The 23,846-nt window shown below is 45.5% G+C and overlaps 1 protein-coding gene across 1 annotated transcript in view; it reads left to right on the top strand.

Annotated features, from left to right (window-relative positions):
• Window positions 1-4,050: 4,050 nt before the first annotated feature.
• The window catches only part of LOC147603172 (protein CNGC15b-like), a 78,536-nt gene continuing 58,740 nt past the window's right edge, over window positions 4,051-23,846 (top strand). The window contains exon 1 of the mRNA XM_086797365.1: window positions 4,051-4,581. The gene's annotated coding sequence lies outside the window, so the exon portion shown is untranslated. The remainder of the gene's footprint in view (window positions 4,582-23,846) is intronic.

Raw genomic sequence — 23,846 nt, 5'->3', positions numbered from 1 at the left:
CAAAGCCTCAAACATAGCCCAGGTCAAACAAGTACTTTGTATTGAGAAAGTCAGTTTGTGGTGGTACTTTTCAATGCATGAACAAGACGTGTGGGTTCTTGCTACACTCCTCCTCTAGGCCAAATAAGCTTTACTGGAAAGGACAATTGATAAAGGCACCACCTCAAGGATCTCTAGCAATGGGTAGTTATGGGCAGCTAAAATGTTTTTTCTACAAGCATGTACCTATATGCATGGATACATGCTCTGCAAGTGCTCACTATTTCATGACAATCAACACATATATGCTTGTTTATACATCTTGGCTTGCACTTCCATCGGGTTCAACAGGGCATGTGCAAAGCGGCCCTCTGCAACACCAAGATCCTTGTGCAAAAAGTTGTACAAATGGACCATAATGCAGGCCCCTAAAAAGTACAAATGATTGTTACAAGGGAGGTCATTACAAGGACAGCATATGTCAGAGCTAGAGTTTGCAGAGATGGCGGACGAATTGGGAGGCTTGCTCCGGCTAGACAAGTTAAGATTCATTGTATGGATTATAAATGCCCCTGCTATATTCACTTTTGATCTAATGTGAAACTACAATTCAGGTTGAAGAAAATGGTAATGAATAGTAGAAAGGGCAGCCGAATTGCCAAGAGTGGGCTGAACCTATCTTAGAATTAATTCGAAAGTGCCATTTTGAGTTCTTCCATGGGAGCCAATTTCCTCTCCAAGCACAGTCCGAGTCGGAACATAGCTACATTTTTAAAATGTCCACCACCACAGGGCTCAGTTCAGGAGTTGATATTGTTCAACACATGGACGATGATAAGAATGGAGACCTCAAGGATGCATGGGTGTGCTTTGATCACGTTCATCGAATAGATGGATGGCACACAATGGCTGCACATGTGTATGACCTGCAGTAAATATCCATCACCTGTAGTAAATATCCATGTGTATGACCTGCACATGTGTATGACCTGCAGTAAATATCCATCACCTTCCGTTGTGTGTGATTAGCTCTCCAACTTGTCTGCCCACTAAAATTGTTATGTTCTTTGCGTGTAGTTTACAACAATTATTGATAATAGCATGGGCAGAGATTCAGCAGGAGGTCGAGGTTGCCCAAGCAATGTTTTGGGATAATCTAAATGCTGTAATGGTTGAGCACATAGGCAACTGAGCTAATTTTTGTGGCTTTATGTGGCTGACAAGGCAGTTGCCAATTGGAATGCCATACGACGGGTGTTCACAAACAATGGAGAGGCAATGTCGGATAGGGAGAGGTGTCTTTTTCATTAACGAGATAGCCTCAATAGGAGCTCAACAATCACACGGAGAAGTATATTTTCTCACGTAATCGTGAAAGCCACATCAAAATGTGTGAAGAATGGAGAACATGTGCTACTATTGAAGATGCATTGGTTCAATTTAGAAAAATCCATGCTTAGTGGGCCATTGGTAAGGCAAAAGGTCGCATCCCAAGCTTGATAGTTGGCTAAGCTGGTGGCACTACCGTGTAGGGCAATGGGACACTTTATCATTCAGGGTGAGGACCCGAAGGCAAATGCGATGGTGCCACAGACAAACCTCGCTGAATCCAAACATGGGAGCTGGCTTACTAGAGAGGGATGTAAGCACAAGTTATCCTTATATGATGCATGCATCACTGACCTAATAAATGCAATCCTACAAAGTGCTCGACAACTTGCATTCATGGAGGGCAGGCACATTGGACCGATTTGCAAAGTGCTCATTGATAGGACCATGTCACATCAAAAAACAACCCCTTCTCCTGGCGCAACCTCTCGGGTGGTGGGTGACGCTATTATGGGAATGCCAATGTTTGTTAGATCAAATGAAGTTTAAAAGAGAGAAGAAGATGATGAGAGCAAAGAGGCCTTTGAACCACGGAAACACAGAGAATGCTACAAATTTTAGCCACATACCTTATTATGTATCTCTATTGACCGTGTTGATGCACAAAAACAGGCAACGGAGAAAGATAAGGGGGATATTGTAGGTATCATTGCCCTAGATGCAGACGTCTATGACACCAATGGGCTATAAGACGAGTACCAGTGGGTCATAGAGTAAAATGCCAGCATTGGTTGTCTGGAAGGAAGTGTGATGCTCCTTTAAAAGCTAGAGATGTGGTCCCATGTTTCTCAAGTGATTGCCAGCTAGGGCAGTGGAGGAGAGAGAAGATGTGTTTTTTTTGCAACATTGATGTGCATACACATACAATCTAAAAATGGTTTTATCTATACTTATGAGGGATGAAAATGCAAGTGGTTCAAGGTGCCACCTTTTTCTAGTGCAAAGAGACATTTTAAACACTCCATTTTGACAAATTCTTCTAGGGGTTCCCAACATGATAATTTTATATCCTCATTGCTAATAGCAACTGTCACCAACATTTCGAAAAGCTTCATTTTTTTCTCAGCTGGAAAAGATGGAATTTTGTGTACGGAGGGCTCCAAATCTACATTTTTCTCACTTATCATTGGTTTTTTTCCCTTTCTCATCACGCTTCGTCGATCCTTCAAAAAAATCATTCATTAAGCTTCTGATGTAACATAGCAGTACGTGCATATTATGTTGAGGTCAAATACATTCAAGTGACTTTAAAGCTGTATATTTGCAGACTAACACATAAACCAAGAAATTATTATATTTTCGCAATGTTCATTTATTAAAAGCAAACCCACAAACCCCAACACCGAGGGTTGAAGTGAATAATAAATTAATTCCAAATGGCAGAATGTTGTGAAACAATGATTTTCATGTTTTTTTTTAAAAGTGAACTACAGGGAAAAAAATAATATGCACGATCTTAAACTTTTCTGCAAACATTGTGGCTGCGTATATTCCATATTAACATTGTGGACCTCCTTTTTTTTGATCAAGAAGCCAATACTAGCTAGTAGATTAGTGGTGAAACTCTGAATATGACATGCGATGAGTTACTAAATGTCAGCTTATATCATATTTCTACCCTGAATTAGCTTGAATCATGTTATATTTCAATAGTTAGCGGATACTAGACCACCAGTGATGCAGACATGCAACTACCATATTCTGGTGTGTCTCAATTACTGAGTGTTGCGAGACAATACAACAAATAGGAGTCCGAGCATTACTGTAAGCACGTGATCTTATGAAACTTTGAAAAAAAAGCACTTACTCGGACATTATACACATAGTATGCACCCAAATAATAATGTCGCGACATATAGACAAATGCATATAGACAAAAGAGAATACATTTTCGTATTATGAAGAAAATACATTTATATATTATCAAAAATTGAGCTTACATAGACCAGAAGATCGAGCTTTTTGCTTGATAGCACGCAAGTTATGAACAATAGAAGGGCCTTCGGGAAGAGTGACAACACGATTGTGCACAGAAGGAGCATGTTGGATGGGCACGATAGATGTTGTGGGAGACTAGGAAATTGTTGCAGGTCGTTGAAGATTGTAGGTAGATGTAGTACCTTCAGCACAAGGGAAAGATGAAGGGCGGCGATTAACTTGCATGATATTGCTAATATCATGCATGGGTTTTCTTCTGGGAGGCATGACAATGAACAAGAAGGAGGCAATGAACAAAAACAAGATGAAAAAGAAAACACATACTGTCATTAAATAGCACATTAGACCATAACTTGCTATCAAATAGAAATACTCGAGAAAATCCGAGTGTGTACCATACAACTTCAAAAGCCCAAATATAAGCCAGATATTTTGACCAAAAAAGGCTCGAAGCATCGTGACGAAGAAAAGACGAGCCAACCAGCAAAAACGAACAAACAAGGCAACAGCACGAGACTGCGCGTCTAGAAGCATAGCATACAGGAGAACCACCAACAGCATGAGACTGCGCTTCTAGAAGCATAGCATGCAGCAGAACCACTAACAGGCCATGCAACGATGACCATGGCCAAAGCTCGATTTGTGCGCTTCCAGAAGTGAAGAAACCGAAAAATGGTCGAAGCATTGTGCTGAACAAAAAGCGAAGCCAACCACCAATGAACCAACAAGCTAGAAACACGCGAGTTCGCTTCCAAAAGACCATCCACAACAGCACAATCCTACCGAACAAGCAACAGGGCATGGCACTATGACCATGGCCAAAGCGTGCTTCATGCGCTTCTAGAAAAAGACGACAACACCATGCAAAGACACGCAAGCAACGACCATTGTAGAGAAGATAAAACCACCAAAAGACGACAACACCATGCAAGCAACGACCATTGTAGAGAAATAAAACCACCAACGCCAAAAAATGTTGTGGGTGGATATATATTTGACTAGGTCGCAAGCCAAACGCAAATGGACCGTTCATACACGGGCAATAATATACCCTTGACTGGGGTTAGCAGGTTATTCATCGCTTTAATCGTCGATTTTCTTTGAAGGAAGTCGTTGTTCTTCTCAGGGCTTGAAGCATCTTTCTTATCAGCCATTTACTTTGCTCAAGTCGACCTTTTATTCGATACGCACTTTCGAGGGCACTGTCAGGAAGGTTGCCATGCCACAGCTTTATGAAGAAAGTTCTATGCCCTGGATTGTAGGAGCACTGCCGAGGTACGTAGTACAGGTCGATATTTTCAAATTTGTATCTATTCATTTATTTGCTATTATTGTTTTTTGATTCCCCTGTTTTTTGTGTGTGTGTGAGAGAGAGAGAGTGTTTGTGGAAGGTCAGAATGGAGTACCTACCACATACCCTGGTCCCCATCACTTGTAAAACTGCATCTTTGTTGAAAAGTGAGGCGCATTATCCATTCCTGGAAGATATTAAGCCGCCCAAATGCTTCGATTCAGCTGAGGTGGAATTTTGTGTCATCAAGGCTGTATTGTAATCTGTCCATCTGGATGCCTTGGGAGGAACCATCTGGTTCCTCTACAAAACCACTCAGTTCCACTGCGAGCATTCATAGTGTTGTCAGTCAACAGATTACACTATGAATGTAATCAAGGGAAGTGTATTCGAGACAAGCATCATCATCTACTCAGGACTTCACTTGGTTGGATGAAGCAAGTCCGATTTCGGAAAGAAGATTGGACTTATTACATCTAGCCATGATCCCAACAACCAGATTGCTGGAAAGTGTGAAATCCATGGCAGCATAGGACAAAACATGACTGCATAGCATATTATGTGTGAACGCTTATCCGTTCCTAATGAGGTCCTTGAGTGACGGCCGTTATGCCTAGGGACCTAATGAAGAAGAGCTTGGGGAGGACCTGTTGGACACAAGGGGTGTGTGAATATGGTGTGGCCTGTGCGGCTCATTGTGGACGCCTGGAGGTCACTGGTATATATATGGATGGGTGGTCGAACAATCTACCACACAGTCTTGACCATCACCATTGTCAGGAGTATGCTGATTAATATCGTGAAGTTCTTTGCTAAGACGGTCTCAAAATATGTGACATTGGAATCCAAGAAAGTGATGTGAGGGGAGGTGGGTGAGCTCGCTCCATAAGAAGGGCCGGTGAAGACGCTCCTAATCACAAATGGTTGGTAATTGGAAGAGAGTGGGACGAAGAGCCTCCCACTTGCGGAAGAGGCTAGTGGCAAACTTGTCCTTAAAAGAGGTACTGAGTTTTGGGATAAAGGCAGCGGAGAACTTTCAACCGGTGCCATTGGGCCAAGGGTCATTGTCAGAGGGAGTGTGGGCCAAATGTGGGCAAGAAGGAATCTCCTTCCACGGCTTGGTTTGAGGCCGCGGACAATAAGCTTGCCTAGCAAAGCTATGTTGTGAATTGTTAGATCGATGATGCCCAGGCCCCCTTTGTGGAGGGGTTGGCCAATGATAGTGGTGTCTTTTGTGCTCTCTCCCTTTGTGGAGGGGTTGGCCAATGATAGTGGTGTCTTTTGAGAGAGAGCACAGGCTCTTCTGTAAAGCTTTTATAGCTTTATTAACATGATTAAGACTTAATTAATGAACATAAGACAAATACTGCAGGAAAAGATTTAGTGATTGCATTGAGACGGGGGTCTTTCTTAAATAGAGACCGAAAAGGTACAACTGAAGAGGCACATCCCTGTGAAGGGGTGGGCTCTTGAATCAATGGTTATGTAGGGGTGTGTCTTTAATGAATAGGCATGTCCTTTGATAGTGACCCATGTGCAAGGGTGTGACCCTTCATAGGTGTCTTTACAGTTAATGAGGCATTAAGGAGTAATTAGGGAGAGATTAAGAGAGTTAGTCACAATTGTGACATTCTCTCCTACTTAAAATAAGACTCCGGCTAAGAAGAGATGGTTGTCTTTGAAAGAATCCTCGAAGAAGTTCTGGATATTCCTGTAAGTCTTCATCACTTTGCCAAGTAGAGTCAGAATCATCAAGATCTCTCCATTTAACCAAAAATTCTGTAGTGAGCTTATGTCGTGTTTCTTTCTGTCTGACATCAAGAATTGTCTGTGGAATTAAGAGTATGTGTTTATCTTCGATTTCTGGAACATAATCCAAAACATCTAAAACTGGAAAATCACCGTCCACAAACTTCTTGAGCCAAGAAATATGGAAAGTTGGATGAATTCTACCCCAAGAAGGTGGTAATTCCAACTTATAACTCAGAGATGAGTTCTTCTTAATAATACGAAAGGGTCCATAATATTTGGGCGAAGCTTTGGAAAGACTGATTTCACTGTCTTATATCTATGAGAGGCAATATATAACAATACCAAGTCTCTTTCTTGAAATTCAATGTGACGATGATGCTTGTGTGCTGATATTGCTCTTGTTGGGTTTTATGCTGTGTATGCACCCAAGGGAGTGCTAGTGATCATCCTGGGGCACTTTTTACTTCAATTAATGGAGGTTTTTTCCCCAGTTTAGCTTAGTTTCACTTATAAAGGTTTATAAGTGATTTGGTCCACTTGGCACTATTTATGACCGGACCATGTGAACACACTATTAGGTCACATCTTTTATGTGGCTATTGTACTTCATTTTATCATCATCAATACATGAGAAAGCGTGTTCCTCTCTCTCTGTCTCACGCCTCCTGCTGATGTGCCTTCCAAAATCCTAACCCTAACAGCTCAACCCTACATTTTGGTATCAGAGCAGGTTCGCCTAGCTGTCCGTGTAGTCCCTCGCCATCAGCTACCCGTACAGTCAGTCGCCTTCAGCTGCAACCACTCCAGCGCAGACAGCCGTACAGTCCAGCGCAAACAGCCGTACAGTCCTGCGCAGACATCCGTACAGCTATTCCAGACTGCCTTGCTCCGTACAGGCGCTTGCCCTGTTCTGTACACTGCTCCGTACAGCAGTCGACCAGCCTGCTCCGTACAACAGACAGCAGGCGACCAGCACCTGTTGTGTACAGCAGACCAGCACCCGTCTGTCCATACAGGTGACAGCTGTTCCATACAGCTATTCCGTACAGCAGACAGCAGTCGACCAGCACCTGCTTCTCCTTCGTACACTGTTCCGTACACTTGTTCTGTACAGCCTACAGTCGACAAGTATCTGCAAAATCACATGGGTAAAAATTTACAGCTTTACATGTTTTGAAATTTGGGCATTTTCTCTGTGAAAGTTTTTCTGGTAGATACAGGGAGGTTTTCTTGCAAAGAAACCTCTACATGCTTTTGCAAGGTTTTGGGTGTAAAAATTTTGGGCCTTTTTGGGCATTTTGGCACTGTGTGAGCCACTCTTGTTGCTCTACTCAGTCAGTGGTGCATTGCTTTGCACATTCAGAGGATTGAGAGTGCAAGCATATTTGGGTCAGTTGTACTCAGTGAAGTACAGTTGCTTTCAGGGTTGTTGCTTTTGGGTTTTTTTGACACACAGGTACAACATTGTGCACTGGCATAATGGCAAATCAACAGCAGAGTGATGTGTTCACGTACTTGTCTAAGGAAGACAAGCTGGATGGCATGAATTACTCCTTGTGGAGTTTCATGCTGAGAAATGTGCTCGTGGCAAAAGGTCTTTGGGATTTTGTTAGTGGTGATGAACCACGTCCAGGTCCATTGGCTTCCAGAGACTCCTCCCCAAGGGGGTGCTCGTGGAAGAGGACAACAGGCACAGGCATCAGGTCAGCCACTGCCTGTTCAAAGAACAAATGCTCAGAAGACATGGGAGGCCAAAGATGCACAAGCCTTATCACTTATTGCATTGTCAGTACAGAGGTCTATTATACCTCATATTCGTTCAGCTGGCTCTTCACGGAATGCATGGGTGACTTTGGAGCAGATGTATGTTGCTCGTAATGAGGCACGGATCTCATTTTTGAAAAGAGAGCTGGAAAATCAGAAGATGCATGAAGGAGATGATATGTCTAGCCACTTGAACAAGCTGCAGGATTTGAGAGAGCAACACATCAATGTGGATGAGATTATTCCTGAGACACAGCTTGTATCCACCATCTTAAACTCTTTGCCAAGATCCTACTTGGCTTTTCATACCTCTTTGAACCTCAGCATGAGGAATGCTATTGAGCCCCTAAAGTATCAGGAACTTGTTGCTCTCTTGTTACAGGAAGAGCAAATCAGGAAGAACATGAACATGAACACAAGTGCTGAACAAGCATTTGTGACAGGTCAAAAAGGGAAAGGCAAGTCTCAGCCAAAGAGTTCAAATCAGAATTCAGGTGATGGTGGTTCATCTCAGAATACCAAGAAAGGTGATGGACAGCCCAAGAAGAAGGGCAAATGCCATTACTGTAAGAAGCCAGGTCACTACATCACAGAGTGTAGGAAGAGGATTGCCAAAGAGAAGGCGAAGGAATCTGGGATGTCTGTAAACGATGCCTCTAAAGCTCCTCCGGAGACTGCTTCCTTTGTTGAAGACAGGGATTATTGTTTCTACACATGCAGTTATGATGCCTCTTGGTCTTCACAGGCACTCAGTGTGACTGAGCATGCATGTACTTGGTATTTTGATAGTGGTGCTTCAAAGCATATTACATCTCGCAGGGATTTGTTTTGTAATGTATGCCCTGTCCCTGTTGGCAAGACCGTTCAGTGTGCCAATAATGCTTCATATCCAGTTCGTGGCATCGGGGAGATTCAGCTCACAGCCATAGATGCCTTATATGTACCAGGGATAAAGAAGAATCTGTTGTCCATTTCTTCTTTAGCACAGTGTGGTATGCAAGTCAACTTTGATGATGACAAATGCATGGTCAGAGACAAAGCTAATGCTTTGACCTTGATGCTTACTGGTACATTATGTCATGGACTCTATCAGTTGGATGCATTTCAGCCAGTGGATCAGTCTGCTTATCATGCATTCACTCTTACTCCAGCTATGGTTGATGCGGAGTTATGGCATGCTCGCATGGGGCATGTAAATTTTGGTAGTCTTATGCTTATGCAGCGACATAACATGTCGACAGACCTACCTCTTATGGAGAAGCCTCCAGATCACATATGTGAAGGATGTATTTTGAGAAAAATGCATCGGCTTTTCTTTCCACGTGATCAGGCTCTACGAGCAACTGCAAAGTTGCAGCTTATACACAGTGATCTTTGTGGTCCCATGCAGACGAAGTCATTAGGAGGTTGCTTCTATTCTGCTACATTTATTGATGACTTCTCTCGTATATGCTGGGTCTATCCGTTGACACGAAAATCACAGGTATATGATGCATTTTTGGACTTTGTAGCACTTGTTGAAACAGAGTCAGGATGCAAGGTTAAGACTCTTCGTTCTGACCGAGGGGGGGAATATGTGTCACACATGTTGAATTCCTTTCTTGAGAGTAGAGGTATCAAGCATCAGTATACTACTCCTTATACTCCAAAGCAAAATGGGGTTGTAGAAAGGAAGAATCGGTCACTCATGGAGATGGCCAGATGTATGTCAAAGGCAAAGAAGCTACCACATGTCTTTTGGGTGGAAGCTGTTATGTGTGCTTGTCATATTTTGAATCGATGTCCCACAAAGGCATTGGTTTCCATTACTCCTTTTGAGGCTTGGCATTGCCGCAAGCCTTCGGTATCACACTTTCGTACTCTTGGGTGTCTTGCATATGCACACATACCCAAAGAGTTGAGGAGGAAGTTGGATGATAAAGCCACAAAATGTATTTTTGTTGGGTATAGCCGTGGTATAGCCATGAGAGCAAGGGCTACGGGTTATATGACCCACTGTCCAAGAAGATATTCACTAGTCGGGATGTGATTTTTGATGAAAAATCAGAATTATCCATGGCTAGTTATGATGCAAATCAGACTGAAAATGATGTGTTTGAAGGTCTACTACCTATGGAGTTTCATTCCACAGTTGGTAATCCAACCCATGAGGGTGCAGGGCAGCCAGCTATTCATGAAGGTGGTGCAGAAATTCAGCAGGAGATTGAGCCAGAAGTTGAGCCACATATGGGACAACAGGCTCCACAGGTCAGACATATACCTAGATGGTATTTGAGGACATTACAGGACAGCCATCTAGATACTCCTCTTGCTGGTCGTACTCGTAGGGAGACACGGACCAATGAGCATGCACACATCATGGATTTAAATATGGTTATGGCAGCTAGTTTACAGGATGATGATGAGCCTGATTCATTTGTGCATGCACGAGACAATGTGCATTGGAACAAAGCCATGCAGGATGAACTTGATTCTATTAAAAAGAATCAAACATGGGATTTGGTTGATCAGCCCAAAGGCAAGAAAGCCATTGGTACTAAGTGGGTCTATAAGTTGAAAAGACATGCAGATGGATCCATTGACAGGTACAAAACCCGTCTAGTTGCAAAGGGCTATGCACAGAAGAAGGGCATTGATTATGAGGAGACATTTGCTCCTACATCCCGTATGTCGACACTTCGGAGTGTCATTGCATTGGTTGCACATCGTGGTTGGGTTGTTCATCAGTTGGACATCAAGACTGCTTTCCTACATGGGGACCTCGAGGAGGAAGTTTATGTACATCAGCCCATAGGTTTTGCAAAACATGGTCATGAAGGGAAAGTATGCAGGTTGAAAAAGGCCTTGCATGGTTTGAAACAAGCTCCACGAGCTTGGTACGCAAAGATAGATGCTTTCCTGCTCACTCAAGGCTTTGTAAACAGTCCATCAGAAGCCACTTTGTATGTAAAGAAAGAAGAGAAAGATCTGTTGGTCATCAGTCTTTATGTAGATGATCTTTTGCTCATGGGATCAAATGATGACAAAATTACAGCTTTTAAAGAGATACTGCAACAGACATTTGCCATGTCTGATTTGGGGCTCGTACACTACTATTTGGGCATACAGTTTGTGCAGGATAACAGAGGCATTGGGTTGTTGCAATCTCGGTATGTTGCTAAACTTCTGGAGAAGTTCAAATTTCAGGATTGCAAGCCTATCAGCACTCCTATGGAGCCTGGGATGAAACTGTCACTATAGGATGACAGTACTTTATTTGATGCCACTACATATGCTCAGGCTGTTGGGTGCCTTATTTACTTGTGTACTACACGGCCAGATATTCAGTATGCTGTATCTCCGTTGAGCAGATTTATGCACAGCCCGCTATTGTCACATTGGCAAGCTGTGAAGCGTGTATTTCGGTATTTGCAGGGTATCTTGTCTCTTGGATTGCTTTATCCTGAGGGGGGTGACATGCAGCTATATGCTTACAGCGATTTAGATTGGGCTGGTGATTTTGATACCAGAGATTCCACTAGTCGAAATTGTTTCTTTCTTGGCTCTTCATGTATTTCTTGGCTAATCAAGAAACAGACCACAGTGGCCACTTCGTCTTGTGAGGCAGAGTACAGAGCAGCCTACACTACTACCGTTGAGTGTGTCTGGCTGCGTCGTCTTATGACTGATATGGATATTTCAGTGGAGGAGCCTATACCTATCTATACTGATATCTTGGAGTTGCTGTTGGAATTGTTGCTGAAGTTGCTGCAAAGCTGGCTGCCATTCTGGAGGAGCCGGTATGTCAACATGCTTAGCCATGAGAGAAGATGCTGATGTAGAGGCTGCAGGGTGATGAGGCTCTGGGGGTTTTGGCTGTTGATGACGCCGCTGGGCTCTAGTAAGAACCATCGGTTGGAGGGTGCGGCATCTAGAAATCCCGTGAAGAGAGACTACATACTGGTGAAGTGGCTATGGACCATCCAGTATAGTAAGGGCGATCTTCTGGGACTGGGCTCGCACGAGAGTCTGCTATTGGAGAAGAAGGTTCAGGAGTAGGGGCAACTGTTGGTGTCAGAATAGGTGCAATATTCATGAAAAGTGATGCTGCACTCGGGAAGGATAGCGCCCAGATACGGATGTCGCCTCAGTATAAAACAGTAATGATCCAGATCCTGTGCAGAAGTACGAACACGGATCGCCCACACATCGAACTCTCGGAGGTGAGTCGGTGTGGCTATTTGAACATGGTAATGAGTGGGCTGTAAAGAGGGGGGGACACTCACTGGAACAAGGGCAGAGACCGGTGGAGAACCACGGGTAGGAGAGAGCACTATGGACTGTGAGGGTGTATCCTGTAAATAACTGAATTCATAGGTTTCCTCTGCCATACGCCGTCGGAGAAGAGGGTAATGTGTGTCCACGTGATCTGGGAGGTGCTCTTGAACCTGGAAAAAGTGATATTGGCCCCTGATGGGTGGAGAGCACGCAAAAGAATAAAGTGACGGGTTTCCGATATTCTAATGCGCCACATTATGTGAGATTTTAATGCCCAAGAAAATGGGATTGCCATAATGAATGTTGTTGCTATAGGAGAAGCACCAAGGAGATGGTGGCCGGCAATCCAACAAAAATCTGCAACTACAAGCAGCGGAATGGGAGTGGACAACAGGCAGCAAACGATGAAGGGGGCTGAGGAGTACTGAATCCGTGGAGAAGAGAGGTGGCTGCAGGCTGGCGCACTGAAATCGTGTGCAAGGTGGCGACGGACACAGGCTGAAAACTGCCCAAGCAGTCGGCGCTGATTCGTGAGGGAGCCCGTAAAGGGGTTTTTTTTATATGTTTTTATGTTTGTTTGTATACGTGGCAATTAAAGCCTCAGAGTCATAACTTGTGGGTGAGGTTATCGTGTGTTTTTGCTTTTTTTTAATTAAAAAAAATCAGCAAATCAATCGTGTGCTTCTCAATGGGCAGTCGACTGAAGGAATATCCATGAAGGGATGCGACTCCTCATGGGAGGGGTGCCTGTCCATGAAAGGGTGCCGATTGAAGAGGTAAGCCTCCGTATTGAAGGGTTGCATGCTGTACAAGAGTTTTGTGCATATGGCTGGCCCGACATTAATCATCAAAAATTGGGAGTTTGAGGTTGAATTTGATGGGCACTCTCTCCTGCTCTTCCATTCAATACTTGCTACACCCAATTTTAGGGTTTGGGGTAACTGATTCTAGGGTTAGGATTAGAACTGATTTTAGGGTTAGGGTTAGGGTTTAGGCATGTCACAGGGCGGAAAAAGTTTGCTTTGATACCACTGTAAAGCTTTTATAGCTTTATTAACATGATTAAGACTTAATTAATGAACATAAGACAAATACTACAGGAAAAGACCGAGTGATTGCATTGAGACGGGGGCCTTTAAATAGAGGCCGAAAAGGTACAAGTGAAGAGGCACATCCCTATGAAGGGGTGTGGCTCTTGAATCAATGGTTATGTCCTTAGGACTTAGGGGTGTGTCTTTAATGAATAGGCATGTCCTTTGATAGTGACCCATGTGCAAGGGTGTGACCCTTCACAGGTGTCTTCACAGTTAATGAGGGATTAAGGAGTAATTAGGGAGAGATTAAGAGAGTTAGTCACAATCGTGACATCTTCAGAGACCTAGACCTTCCAAGGGATACCTCTAGACTTGAGGCTTTCTTAGCTCCATACATTGATGCTTAATCACCTTACTATGCACATGTATTCACACCTCATTCCCCCTAGTCCCCCTTGTTTGTGTGGAGAGACTTGACATTGCATCCTGTTTCATTCTCAACCATTACAACAGAATGTTGGAAATGCGTAAATACCTTAACTTTTTCCTTCATAGGATAAATCCAAGTAAACTTGGAGTAGTCATCAATAAATGTGACAAAATGTAGGTAACACCCTGGAGATGGAGTACATACATCACTATGTATGAACTGCAATTTTTTGATAGCCCTTAAAAAAAAAAGCACGGGAAAAAGATTCTTTTATTAGTTAATGAAAAAACCTCAAATGTCAGAAAGTGTCCTGCAGTTAGCCATGTTGGGCAGATCGATTTGCTTGTGATGAAGGCGTGAGATCTTTGAAATAGGATTGGAAGATTGCATGGGCACGACGATGCGCCCTTGCCTTTGATAGTTCTTTCCTATCCACACTATGGGCGTCCAAAGGAGGGGGGTAGGTTCTTGTGGAAGAGAAGGGGGCTCAGGAAGGGCTGGTTCATGCGGGTTATCTAAGCTAAGGGATAGTGGGGGAGAAGAGGGCGCTAGATACAACCACGAAGGGCCAAATACAAACTTGCCTCATTTAAGGGTGTAAATCAAATGATCAAAAGGGGAAGAGACACTTCTCCTCTGGCTGGCTGCTTTGTGAGGAGAAGGCTAGCTCATACAAAGGAGGGGGGCAGGGGGACAGCCACAGAGGTGGTCTGTAATCATGGTTGTTACGGTACGAAAATACGATACCGTACGGGAATTTTTGGTACGATATGAAATTTTTGGATACCGTACGATAAAATACGGTTTTTATTTTTTACACTTACAACCTATGGAGCTTCAAGCTTGAATGTGAGGGAAGGTTGGGAGGGGAGGAGTCTACAGTGCTTGAGGAACCAGAACATGGATATGTGTCTCTCCCAGTTGGATCTCTCGATTGTCTCCAAAAAAGAACTTGGATGGGTAATGCAATACCAAAGGTCTCCCAATGTAGCGTTTATGACTAAGGGACCGTCCTTGCACAAATACGAGCAATGCATCTAGGGTGATAGGTTTAGGGACTCCTCTCTAGATCAAAATGGACATGTCCAAATCTTCTCCCTCGTACATAACTTGAGAATCTAACTGTCTAGCCTACCTATACCAGGGATCTCCAAGCGATGTAGCAAGATTCTCTCATCCTACCAATCAAGTGTACACTACCAGTCTACCTCGCCAGATTTTTTAGGTCTCTCAACAACCCCATATGGAATACTGAGTGGACATGAAAGTTGCCAAGTATTGCGAGCATTTGGGATCTTTGTTAAGCAGGGTTTCTATATTTTTTTAAAGCATTTGGGATTTTTTTTTTTTGGGGGGGGGGGGTGGGGGGAAATAAAATAAAAAATCGTACCGTATGATATCGTACGGCATCGGTACGAACCCATTCGTACCGGTACGAGAAACAACTATGTATGTAATGCCAAGTGGGGTCACCACCTCTATATGTGAGAAATGGGTCGGGCCTCCAAAGCCTCAAGAAAGCTTCCTGCCACTTCCGCATGCGGTCAAAACCTCCTTGAACTTCCCCCACTGATCGTGGAGGGTGTTACGTCCCAGGGCTAACTAGGGTTAAGACCCTTGGGTTGGGTTAACCATAGCCCATGGTTAGGCATCTTAAGTGGGGGGATTAATAGCTTTTATGAGACATGTGCTAAATTTGGCTCTTGGTTTATAGGAGGCCTATATAAGTCACTTTATGGGTCAGTTTTGGGAGAGAGCTTCTCACACTTGGACTCGAGGCCTTGAGACTACTCCGTGCTTACATCCAATGGGTATGTACTGGTGGTATGGGATGCCAGGGACTTTGCACGTGGAGCCATGTCTCGGATGCTGTTGTCCCCCTTGCTCAGGGGTGAGCTTGAATGGCTCTGTGGTTGGGCGGTGAGCTTGATGCTATGTCCTTTTGTTTCCATGTTTATGCTTAATCGTAGGGTTTATCTGGTTGGGGCTTTACATTGGTATCAGAGCCAGACCTACTTGGATTAACCTTGGAAATCTCCGAAAGGAGGAGAGGAGAAAATCCATCGCCTGGATCTTCCAGAGCTTAAGTCGTCGGGTTGCTTTTTCGCTTTCCAAGGTCTGGGTGGTATGAGATGCTTGGACGGAAGGCGGGAAGTAACCGGGCTCAAGGGAGAAGATTGGTGTGGTTGGATGTGTGGGAGTTTTGCAAAGAACTCCATATCCATGTGAAAAAGCAGAGAGAAAAGCATCGTGTTTTTGGTGCTTTTTTGAGTTTTATGCGGGGAATTCTTTGCCCTAAAACCTTCTGTTTGTACCTGCGCTTTTGCATCTCTAGGCTTCATCCCATAGCTTTTTCTCTTCATGGCTAAACTATTAGGGTTTCTGTGCGGACTGGTCAACCTGTCTACAAGTGGTATCTGTAGATTTGAGGTTGATCTAGAGCTGCTGTGAACAGCCCTGCTGGTCACCATGATACAGGAGGAAAGAGAGGTGTGAAGAGATGATCATGCGTGGAGGTTTTGATGTGTAGAGAAGGCTGTACGGGCACTGTCCAGAGCACAGAGAGAGGGGAAAAGCACTGCTGTGAGCCGATTCAGGCTGTCCTGTGTGACGGCCCATGTGTGGTCGTGGTACCCATGAGTGGGCATGCTCGGGTGAAGGGGGACGCCCCATAATTGGGCTGGATGGCCAGAATATGGGCACATATCAGCCAGGGCCGAGTACTCTATATATGGCTGGTAGGTGTGTGGTGTGTGTAAAAAAGCACACGTGGTGCTTTTTGCCAAAAAAACAGGTCGATTTGGAGCTTTTCTGGTGGGCGCACATCTGAGATGCTATTTTTGGATTCAAGTGTGCTTTTTTGGGGGTGTTTGGTCATTTAAGCGCACAGAATTCTGTAGTCGACCAGAATTTGTGCTTTTTGACACCCTGAACTGCCTGCTCTTGGTTTCCTTCTTGTGCATCACTTCTGTCCTCACCTGTTTACAAAAGTTTACACCACCACCTCAAACCTTTACTCTCTTTACAAGTACTCTTTCTGGACAGATTCATGGCTGAATACATGGATACCTTGGTTCATTTGTGGAGGTGTTTGGACCTTTGTCAGCCTCTCCTGCAACAGCTCAACTTGGGGTAACTACAGTATCTATTGCTCCTATGCAGGATGGTGATACAGTTCAACATAGTATACCACAGGTGTTCCCTCAGTATGTGGGACAACCTATACCCGCTTTACAAACAGGTGTGGATCCCAATTTTTTACATGCTTTTTCACAGTTTGCTACTCCGTATTCTCAGTATACGGGTTATGTACAACCTCCTCTACCTTCGACACGGTTTGCTACTCCGTGTTTGCTACTCGGTATTCTCAGTATTCTCAGTTTTTACATGCTTTTTCACAGTTTGCTACTCCGTATTCCCAGTATACGGATTATGTACAACCTCCTCTACCTTCGACATGGTCCACTATCGAGAACAAGTATCCTTTACCGAGGATGGATGACTTGGTGGATCGTCTTCAGGGTGCTAAATATTTCACCAAGATTGATCTACGGTCAGGCTATCATCAGATAAGGATTAAACTTGAGGACATGCCTAAGATTGTGTTTAGAACGCACTATGGCCACTATGAGTTTTTAGTCTTACCTTTCGGGTTGACTAATGCTCCTGCTACTTTCCAGCAGATGATGAACGATTTATTTCGTCCATATCTAGGGAAGTGTATTGTTGTCTTCCTAGATGACATATTGATTTATAGTAGGTCATTGGAAGAATACAACATCTCAAAGTCGTCTTAGAGATTCTCAGATGAGAGAAGCTATATGCAAAGGAGGTAGGTCATTGGAAGAATACAACATCTCAAAGTCGTCTTAGAGATTCTCAGATGAGAGAAGCTGTATGCAAAGGAGTCAAAATGTGATTAGGTTCGGAAGCTCCTTGAATGGCCTATTCCAAGGACAATTAGGCAAGTGAAATCTTTTTTGGGATTTTCACTGGCTTTTTCAGGAAGTTCATCGAGGCTTATGCCAAGATTGCCGCCCCTTTGACTGAACTCTTAAAGGGGGTGAGAAGCAAGAAGGGGGTGAGAAGCAAGAAAGGCAAGTTAAGTCCTCTGGTGGTTTGGAGTGACAAGCTGGACTAGTGTTTTAGAGCACTGAAGGAGCTTGTTACCTCGGCGCCTATGTTGCCGATTGTGGATCCCAGTAAACCTTTTGTGGTTGAAACGGATGCCAGTGATTATGTAATAGGTGCTGCCCTATTCCAGGATGGGAGGCCCATAGCATTTGAGAGTAAAAAGCTTTCAGATGCATAGATGAGGTACCCTACCTAGGAAAAGGAGCTTCTGGCAGTTGTCCATGTGTTGAAGATTTGGAGACACTATTTGTATGGGTCTCGATTTGTAGTTTGGATAGATCACCATTCATTGAAGTATATTTGTGATCAGCCTGACCTGAGGGGTTGGAAAACCGGATGGGTTGACTGTGGGTAATGGCTGTTAGGGTTAGGGTTTTGGAAGGCACATCAACAGGAGGCGTGTTAGAGAGAGAGAGGAACACGACTGCTCATGTATTGATGATGATAAAATGAAGTACAATAGCCACATAAAAGATGTGACCTAATAGTGTGTTCACATGGTCCGGTGGTCCGGCCATAAATAGTGCCAGGTGGACCAAACCACTTATAAACATGTATAAGTGAAACTAAGCTAAACTGGGGGAAAAAACCTCCACTAACTGAAGTAAAAAGTGCCCCAGTAACCTACTGATGATCACTAGCACTCCCTTGGGTGCATACACAGCATAAAACCCAACATTGACCTCATGCAGGAGTTTGACTTTGAGATCCGTTACCGTAGGGGAACAACCAATCGGGTTGTTGATGCCCTTAGTAGGATCCCCGAGGTTAATGCTATCTCTTTTGCTGAGATAACGACTGGCTTCTATCTATCTCTCAAAGGGTGTTGCCAATAAGATTCCCATTTTGTTCGAATCTGGCAATTGGTCCAGGTCGGAAGCAGCCTGCGAGATCCGAGTGTTTCGGACACTCCGGTGAGTGTTGCTGAGAGAAAGATATTGGAAGTATTCCATTAGAGGTGGATTACTGTTTAAGGATGGCAAGGTTTGTGTGCCCAGTGATCTGGATGTCCAAACTTTGATATTGCATGAGTGCCATGATGCACCTAGTGCAGGGCACTCGGGCATACATAGAACCTTAGCCTTGGTTGGTCGGCATTTGTACTGGCCGCGCATGAAGTCCTTTGTCGAGGATTATGTGCGGAAGCGTTTCCAGTGCATGCTTAACAAAGCTGAAAGGCTTAAAGCTGGTGGATTGTTACATCCTTTGCAAATTCCTGAGAACAAATGGCAAAGTATCTTGATGGATTTTGTAGTTGGATTACCTCAGACTAATAGGGGCCATGACCCAATCTGGATTGTTGTAGACCGATTGACGAAGATGGCAAGATTTATCCCTACTAAGTCGACGGTGAAGAGTCACAAGTTGGCTCAGCTCTTTGTGGAGCAGTTGTACAAGCTTTATGGACTACCTGAGGAGATTGTCAGTGATAGGGATCCCAAATTCACTGCACAAATTTTGGCAATCCGTATTTTCCAAATTAGAAACACGCTCGAGTATGTCATCTTCGGATCATCTTGAGTCGGATGGTCAGACACAGAGGACTAACCAGACTATGGAGGATATGTTGAGGGCGTATGTCTCCAAGAGATAGTCTGAGTGGGAAAGGTACCTCCCACAGATTGAGTTTGCTTATAATAGTAGTAAGCATGCGGCTATTGGTTATAGCCCATTCATGCTTATGTATGGTTATCAACCAAAGTCACCCATAGCCGTTGGGTTAAGGGGAGTCAAATTGCAATCAGCAGTGGACTTCTTGCAAGATATGCAAGACATGCTGAAAATTGCAAGGGTGGTGGTGGTGGTGATCTCAACCAGCTCTAAGATGGTGAATCAAGTGGTGAATGGAACTTGCCGGCTGCCTCTGCTTTGGGTCGGGGGCTGTTGGGGGGTGACGGGAGTGCTCTGGAGAGGCGAAGGAGGGGAGGGTGGGTTTGGTTGAGGAGGACGGGAAATGTTGCAGGTAAAGTTGGTGGCAAGGATGGAGGAGGCGAGGGAGACGGTGAGAGGAGTGGGGGGGGCGGAGAGGCCCGAGAGGGGCGCGGTTGGGGGAGATCCGAAAGAGGGGGAGGTTGTGAGAGGCTCGTGGGGGGCTCGGTGGGGTCTGCCGACCGCACTTGGCTTGATGCTCCGCTGCCTGTTGGGAACCTACCTCACTCTCTGCCCCCTAGGGAGGATCTGAAAGTGAAACGGCGAGGGGGGGGGGGGTGTGTCGGTCTCTGGACTGCTGTCAAAAAGCAAGCTCTGGCTAGATGTTCCATCTGTCTGCAAATGAAGCATTGATATGGAAGGCCTGAATACTCCCTGCGTTGTTGGATGGGGTCACCCCAGAGGCTAGGAATAGATATACAATGAGGCATTGAATCTGACGAGGCCACATAGATGCGAAAGGATGGAATCCCGGCTGCCGTGTGAGGGCCGAGGTAGCAGTGGGGGGGGGGGGGGGGTTCCATCACTCTCCCAATGGCACCACCTATCACCGGGAGAAGAGGAAGGTATTCCTTCCTAAGGCCGGGGAAGCAAACTGTCACACTAGGAAGCCCGACACACCAGTCGGAGGGTTAGATGCAGGATTGAAGCCCTGCTACCACCGCGCAAAGAAGGCGTGCGTCGTACGCAATGCAAGGGGCTTAGTTGTATGACTCGGTCGGACGCCGTGGACGAGTCGAACTCCACTTGGTAGTATCCACGCCCCAGAGGGTGAATGTCTGTGATCGGCTCACCAATGAGGCTTGCTTGTAAAAGGTCCTTGAGTTGGCGCAGGGTGGCTACCAACAATTTTGCAAACCAGTGTGGAAGCCTCTAATGTTGCAACGGTCATGATGAGAACCTGAAGGTCCACTTCGGAAAAGGATTTTCAAGCAACGACAGCCTCGGTCGGGGATGACGGAGCGGCTGCCATGGAGTCCTCCAGAGGGTGAAGACTAGAAAATGCCGAGGTTGAGAGACGCCCCGAAGAGCCTGAAAATTAACCTACGAGGAAGGGGAAATGAGGAATCGGGAAAAAAGGGGGGAGGGGTGGGCTGAGACGGGAGAGAGGAGATAAGAAAAAAGGGGGGGGGGGTGGGAAGGCAGAGAAGAGGGCAGGCTGTAGCAAAGGCTAGGAAGGGGGGCAGGGTAGGCACAGGAGGAAAAAAGGGGGGGGTGGGGGAGTTCAGGGGGAGAACGACTGATTGTTTTTGATAGGCCTATTATTGAACCATCTCTCAGGAATGGTTTCCTGTGCATTTTGCCCAATATGCAAACCTCACATACATGACCAACTGGTGGCTCCAAGGGAGGCATGCTTTGAACCATGGTCACCATGAAACATGTTTTGGTCTTGAAATGCTGAAACACGTTTCGCGTTTTGTGAAACCTTGAAATGCCATTCTTGAAATGCTGTTTCGTGTTCTCAGTTTCAAGTATCTCTCTCTTCATTTCTCTCTCTAGCTGATGTGATGAGACTCTTTGATACATTAGTGACACCAGCCTTGATGTATGAGCAGTGGTTTGGGCACTAGGGCTTGGAGCCTCCACATGGGTACAGGTGGAGAGACCACAGATCTTGATGCTCTCGAGGATGATACGCAGCAAACCATCCGCCCCGCACGACATTGTTCGAGCTGAGTTTGCTGCACCACCTATGGCAGTGGAGGCATTGTTCCAAACGATCTCCTTTATATACAAGATGAGGGAGATGCCCACGGAGAGATTATCCTACCGAGCTTTTGAGGCATCCAAACAGCTGGCCGAGGTTGGACACACTGGATCTTGGTATGCACAGGTGCTACAGTGGTTCTCACATCATGGGATAGACATTGAGCGGTTGCCACCTTTTCAGTATGATCAGTCTGCTCCACGGGATTACCTCTCTCTCAATAAAAGGAACCAAGGTAGGATCAAAACGTACGTACAGATCAAATCCGTACCGTACGAGGATCCGTACGTACGGATTGATCCGTACTTTTTTTTGGGGGGGGGGGGGGATGTTGTGTGTGTGCACGGCGTGGTTGCATCTTGCGTCTGGACTCTGGAGGCCGTACGACCTCAACCTTCCGGTAAGGGCCAGCCGCCATGCTCTCCCCTCTACAGTCGCACTCTCTCTCTCTTCGCTACTGTTGCCGCCGCCTTCTCCCTGGGCCGCCCCCTGCTCACCGCCGCCTCAGTTCGCCTCTGCCCTCACCGCTTGTGTTCGCTTCGTGCCTCTGTGCGTAGCTGCCCTCTGTTCGCCACTCTCTCTCTCTCTCTCTCTCAGAGCCTTAGCCCACCATCTGTGGACGACTTGTGATTCTAATTTCTCACTTTTGAATTAGTAGGTTTGTGACCTTGTTGTGTCTCTATTTCGAAAGTTTTATATGTCAATGTGGACATGGACTGAAATTTTATGTAGGTGGCTGAAATTTCTGAGATTTTATATATTTTTACCAATGGTACGTATTTTTACGTACCTTAAAATTTTTTTCCGTACCAAACAACGTACAGTACGTATGGATCCGTACAGTACATAACGTTTGGTACCACCTTGAGAGGAACAGAGTGATGAGACAGGACATATGGCAGCGCTACATACAGGAGACATGGACAGCACCAGAGAGCCCACTACCACCGAAGGTGCTGTATTGCAGAGACCACTTTATGAGCATCTCAGGGGATGGGTTTATACAGCGACCGCGGTACATGGATGTATACATGCCACACAGCTCTCGCGTTGCTATTGGACAGCTACGAGTCTCATCACATCAGCTAGAGATGGAGGCTGGGAGAGCGGCACGGGTTCCCAGAGCTGAGCGGATATGCAGTTTGTGCCGCGAGGAGGTGGAGACTGAGGATCACTTTGTATGTAGATGTAGAGTCCACCAGGGGGTCAGAGATAGACAGGATTGTTTGAGGAGCACTCTTCACTACATCAGTTGATGGAGGCCTCGGACCAGCGACAGCTTGGCAGACTACTACTAGAGCTTCATAGTTCTCGAGAGAGACTCCTCCAGACACCCGCTCCCACTAGGGGTGGGAGACAGTCCCAGCTCACAGATTTCTTCCAGACAGCTATGCCAGTGCCAGCTGATGTACCACGTGGGGTGACCGCACAGGGAGCAGAGGAATTGAGAGCCAGGAGGAGACCTAGACAGACTGGACATGGAGCACCCCGACTCCGTCACCGAGAGATAGCAGCTATCCAAATGAGACACCAGATGGAGACACAGGAGAGGCTAGCTCGCTTTCATTCAGACTCAGGGTACATGTTTACGCCATTCACAGCCTCAGCATCGGCGATGTATGATATCTTATATCCCTCTTATGGCACTGGATGGAGTTAGACATAGATCTGCATAGCATGCTTGTACTACCTGTAGGCATATGCTCACTTATGGTAGTGCTATGTGTGAACAGGGCTTAACCAAGGGCACTTTTTCCCATGTGGTTTTTCCCCTTGGACATCAAGTGTGAAAGGACACATAATATATTTTGTACTTCTATATTATATGGATGTGGCACACATGCAAGGGTTGACTTGCATTTTGTGGATACCACACTTTTGGCTCTCTCTCTCTCTCTCTCTCTCTCTCTCTCTCTCTCTCTCTCATTTCTGTGTGTGAGCTTCTCTACCCTGCACCTAACCCTAATGTGCAGGTTTGTGTGTGTGAGTGTGTGAGTCCAACACCCAACATTTGGTATCAGAGCTGGGAGGTAGGAGCTGGAAGAAACCTTGCGAAATTCCATCGAAAACAGGCGTTCCGTCCGTCGCCTGCATTTTTCCGTCGTCGTCCGTCCGTGGTTTCCGTCGCTGCTCCACCGTCTGGCCGCTGGAAACAGGCGGCACTAGTGGGGAGCCCACCACCGCCGCCCAGCTCGCGGGCGGCACCGCCGTTTATAGTCGGCGTTTTTCCGACAGCGC

The sequence above is a fragment of the Cibotium barometz genome, chromosome 65 (assembly GCF_041138505.1).
Source record: "Cibotium barometz isolate CiBa-2024 chromosome 65, ASM4113850v1, whole genome shotgun sequence".
NCBI classification, from domain to species: domain Eukaryota; kingdom Viridiplantae; phylum Streptophyta; class Polypodiopsida; order Cyatheales; family Cibotiaceae; genus Cibotium; species Cibotium barometz.
Note: the sequence above shows the minus strand (reverse complement) of the source record. Positions and strands in the feature narration are given on the sequence as shown.